This window comes from Anopheles darlingi, chromosome 3 (assembly GCF_943734745.1).
Source record: "Anopheles darlingi chromosome 3, idAnoDarlMG_H_01, whole genome shotgun sequence".
Classification (NCBI taxonomy): domain Eukaryota; kingdom Metazoa; phylum Arthropoda; class Insecta; order Diptera; family Culicidae; genus Anopheles; species Anopheles darlingi.
This window is the reverse complement of record NC_064875.1, coordinates 69,868,468-69,873,467: the sequence shown is the minus strand read 5'-3', so window position 1 is coordinate 69,873,467 and position 5,000 is coordinate 69,868,468. Positions and strand designations below refer to the sequence as shown.

Genomic DNA, 5,000 nt, shown 5'->3' with positions numbered 1-5,000 from the left:
TCCATTTGAAACTCGCGGTGACTCGTAGTGCAGCTATGTAATTAACTCGATTTTTTGTGACATGATCTAGAATAGTTCAAGCATGGATAGAGCAACGGAGGACGTCACATTTTGTGTGCAAAACTAATTAATTTATTAAACCTTCGTTGATCCATTTTAATTTGTGAAAATATTCACCAAGCCAGATAGCCAGAAAATATTCCTATAGTTTTTTTTGTGTATCGTACGTAACGACTCGCTAGTATCCTCGGGACTTTGTAGGCTAGGAGCAATATTCGATTGAGTGTTTAATGATAGGAAAAACTAGAACCGTGTTCTTTCGTTCTCATTCGTCATCGTCTCATTGTCGCGCGCGACATCTGTTCAGGAAAAGCTCTCTAACAACCGTTCTCCATTTGTGCGAGCGAGCAGAAACACATAAGAATTGTAAATATTCCTCTAGCAGTAGGAGCACATAATTCGTACTCATTCTATGTTTGTTCATCGTTGTTTCGTTCTGCCAATTTCTATCTGTGTCATTTAGTTCATTTGTCGACTAGTAAGACGCACATGGGGAGCAGCCCCAATCTGCGTCGCCTCAAGTATGTAATCACGTAAACCAAAATGCTATGCCCAGTGATTTTATTGCTACTAGAACAGAAAAATACTCGTAAATGAAGACACTTGTTGTTTTATTTAAGACGCGATATGTGTATTCCGTTTTGCTTTGCCATGTGAATGCGTCTCATTGAAATGGGATTGAAGGAAAAGAACACAAATGATAAAATAGGGATCAATCTTACAAGCCACAACATGCCGCTCGTACTGCCATACCAACTCAACGTGTTTCAAAAGTGAACTCGTATTTTCTTAGGTTGTGCATGTGCTCAGCAGTATCCTAGTACCAGCTTCCTGCTGGTACCGTGCGTGTTCTTATTTGGAGTCCTATCGATTTAGCAGTACCGGTGCTAGCAGAATGTGAAGATAGTGTTGCATATAGGCTACAACATGCCACCGTCTATTTAGATGTTGGCGGCACAAGTGTATTGTAAAAACTTTTGAGCATTTGGAACATTTTATACAACCTTCCAACATCCTCCATGGAAGAAGATTGTCTGTGTATCGTAATAGTAACTTTATTTTATATAACAACCTGAAAGAGGAAGAAAGTGTTCCTGATTGATCACAAGATAGTTTGCAGACACACGAACCACACCGAACGCACATCACAATCACATCACAAATAGTTAGAACGCCATCGACGAAGGAGAACCTGTGAGGAGCACGCATAGTGACGGCTCCAAAACATTAGTCTAGGACAAGCAAATGTGTAGGAAGTAATCAATAACCATGGTATCACCTTTCAATAGAGCGAATTTACACAAAAACCATCATATGAACCGGAATGGCTGACCTTTATGTAACTATCTCATACGTATATCGATACTATATCGGTTCACATCCACCCCACCCCTTGCAAAATCCTTCGATCGGTTTTCGCTTCCAATGGAAAACTTCCTTTACTATCGTCTGCTTCTCAATCATCTTAAGCGTTTAGTTGAATGTCGAAGGTTTCCATTATAGGCCGCATCTATCGCTGTAAATAGCATCTACTCATGCACCTAACGCATCTAATCAACCTGCCATTCTTCGTTCATCAGCATCTAAGAAACGGCCTTACACGGTCCATGCATTGGCGCCAATGGACGAAACAATTGATCAGTTGTTGGCAGCGAAATTATGAATGCCGTTCGTTCGGAAGCTTGAAACTGAAATTATGAATGAGTAACTCCCGGCTCCTCTTTGGCGAATGCGTATAAGTCAAATTGTTCGAAACAACAGCAAGGGAAAGTAAAATCACTTCACACAAAGGCAAGCATCATACCGATATCAAAACGCAAATGTAAAACGAAGCTCGTGGACGAAAGATTCGATCGAGCGAACCCCTAAACATGATATAACGACGAATAAGCCTAAAACTGGTAGCATTTTTCTAATATTACGGTATTTATACATTACTAAAGCAACAAATGGGAAAGGCGAGCAAGGAAGCGCCCAAGTCGGCGGTTGATGTAACAGAAATTCGATGAAAAACAAATAAAAATCATAAAATATTATCTCGAAAAATTTCATTGTCCATTCATTCGTCTCCTTTCTCTTTAATCTCTTCCGATAATCTTTATAATGCGTGTAAGTTGTGTTAGTACAGAATGTAGTGTATAAAGACATTCTTGATGAGATTGGTGAGTTTGTTGAATTTCATGCCGCTTAACGAAGACACACTGTTCATTATACCGTTCATTCATTCATTCTGGGGTCATTCTCATTTTCTTTGCATTTTTATTGGATAGAAAACCGTCTTTTATTAATCAATTCTACGACAAACTACGAAAAGAAGATTCAAATGTCAATAAGAAACCTTCATGGTAAAAGAATCATTGCTTTACGACAATTTATCGTAGACTAAGCAGCCCTCGGCTTCACGTGAACGGTCACTGTACCGATCATGATCATTTCGAGCCCCACTTTTATCTCGGACGTTGAACGGTGCGGTTCGGCCTCGTTGTTTCGCGCGGCTAAGGTGTGCTTAAACGAAGAATTTGTTGAAGAATCGTGGCTTAACGAGCAACACTTTAATACTAGTGCCTAGTCTAGGGCCTAGTGTGTCAGTAGTAAGTGTTTCTTCGAATGCTACGCAGCGCCCAAAAACCGTTCGTCGCGCATACGATCGTTGAAGTCTAGTGTAGCGTTTGGAAGAGAAATTCCCGATCAAAAGTGTGCTTCTGCGTCTCCCGGCGAAAGTGCGTAGCCAGCTCGCGCAGTGGCTTATCGCGAGGTTCGAAACGTCGGATCGCGATTCGAAAGCACGAAACCAATTACTACGCCCTTGGCAAAGCGCTGGACGATTTTTCCAACGATCCACGGAGCGGCCGGTGAGCGGTTTTGTGTATCACAAGTGCAAGACGCTCGCGCTGACCTCCAAACCGGATTCGGGGAACTGTTTTGTGTGTGTGTGTGTGTGTATATGTGCTTGTGAACGAAACGCTCGAGAAAACTGTGCTCTTTGCCATTGCATCACGCCAAAGGGTAGCCACGGAGTTGTTGCGGTGGCTCCTTCTTTCTCGCGTTTTCGATCGTATTGGATCGTTGTGGTGGTTATTGTGTCGTCCAAAAAAGGTCAAGGCTACAGACTCAATTCAAAAAGGATTGAATGTTCGTTTTTATCAATGGCTGACGATGTAAAATCTCGAACCACCAAACCCACCCAACAAACGATCGTGCATCATCATTATCTGTACGATGGACATGTGGCATCTCTTCCCTTCTCGCTCATTCACTATCTCTCCCTCTCTCTCTTTTCTGTCAAGCATCCACTTGTTTCAACATCGCATCCACTAAGCTGCTGCTGTGACCCCGCGGGCCGGCTTGTGAGAGAAGTGTCGAGCGTTTCCATTGGGCTTGGTCTCGATCAAACAATTTCCATAAGTGGCCCCACGCGTCAACGCGCGCCGATGTTGCGATGGGATGCGAAGTGAAATCGCTTCACACGCACCCAGAAGAAGATGTGCCAGCAATGCGCAACGTGGCAAATGAAGGCGACGGCCACGGTGTGCGCGAGGAGATATCACTCGTTAGGAATGCTTCTCATCGTGTGTGTACGTGTGTTTGTGTGTGTGTTGCGAGGCCGAAAAAGTGAAATCTCAAAGAGCACTCAAAGACATACGTCCCAGAGTTTTAGTTGGGATTCACTTTCTGGTGGGCTGAACTGAAACTGTGAAGAATTCTGAAATTTGCGTAATCACCACCATCGTCAGAGGTCTGGTGTCTGGTGTTTGCACATCACTTTGCACTTTCGCCCTCTGAGCTCAAGTTTTCGGGCCTCTATCCCATTCTGGAAGCAATGAGAGGAGTGCTAATGAATGGAATCGCAGACAACATCCTTATCTGAAGTGCACATCGTGATAGCACATCATTAGCTGGATAGTTGCCAAGACCGTTCAAGGTCCTTGGTCGGTTAAGCAACCCAATCCCGGGGTCTACTGAGAGCCACCTTCTTTCAAAAGACATTCGCTCGCTAGCTGACTGCTTTTCTGCTTCAGCGCAACTGGCGTACGATTTGGGTGGCTTACCTTGACTTGATCAGGTGAACGTCGCAGCTCGTTGCAGCTGGCTGCAGCTAAAGATCTCGTGTTGAAGGGACCGGTTTGTCGAAATCAAAAGACTCACTGAATGGAATCTGCGATCGGTGCATGCGATCGGCACCGCGAATCGGGGCTCATCATCATCATGAATCGTGGCACGCTGGCGGAGAAGACGTGATGCAATCGATAAATGGCTCTTTTTGCATGGCCGGATGACCATCGACCAAACACTTGACACGGATGTTGCTCGATGGTGAAACCAGCGACACCATTCGATCGGATCGGCGACAGCGCTGAGTATCAAGCTATGTGGAACGAATTGGCGTCTAATCCAGTGCCATGATTCGTTTTTTGGATGAGTTTTTTGCCATTTACCAATGAAGAGACGCTCGTGCATCGCGGAATGGAAGTGAAATTTGTGATCCAATTTCGGGTACGGTCCAAGCGAAAAGGCATCGCGATTATGTTCCATCGGTGGTGCAGCGTTGGTGAAAGTCTCCATTTTTGTGTGTCTCAATAATAGTTGAAACAATATCGGTTGCAATCCCTCAACACGTTGTTGCCCACCACCGTTCGATCGAGTTTTATCACGCACAGCTCAGCGCAATGAATGCCGATGCGGTTGCCGATACGGTTGCCCTGAATACCCCACAAGCAACAGTTGTTTGATGCCGATCCGTTGATCAACAGTCTCCTCCTTTAAAGCGGTTTTTTTGCTAGCAATGTGTGAGCAATGAATTAGCGATCATTAGCGGCACTAATGCTGCGAAACAATCGCAAACATCCAAAAAACACCTTCCCAAACCATGACATAACCGGGTACTGCCACACACCAAGAGTGGTAACCTTCAGGTGGCGGAGGTTTCGTTTCTGTGTGCT

General features: G+C 44.4%; 2 protein-coding genes across 8 annotated transcripts in view; both read left to right on the top strand.

The window, feature by feature from the left end:
- LOC125956844 (netrin receptor DCC) overlaps positions 1 to 2,090 on the top strand; it is an 85,865-nt gene extending 83,775 nt beyond the window's left edge. For both annotated transcript variants that reach the window (XM_049689071.1, XM_049689070.1), the window contains exon 10: positions 1 to 2,090. This exon is cut by the window's left edge and continues 427 nt beyond it. The gene's annotated coding sequence lies outside the window, so the exon portion shown is untranslated.
- Positions 2,091 to 2,513: 423 nt separating this feature from the next.
- LOC125956860 (probable cytochrome P450 301a1, mitochondrial) overlaps positions 2,514 to 5,000 on the top strand; it is a 5,999-nt gene continuing 3,512 nt past the window's right edge. The window contains exon 1 of one of the 6 annotated variants that reach the window (XM_049689103.1): positions 2,514 to 2,651. The gene's annotated coding sequence lies outside the window, so the exon portion shown is untranslated. The other 5 variants (XM_049689108.1, XM_049689105.1, XM_049689102.1 and 2 more) reach the window with 5 other exon arrangements.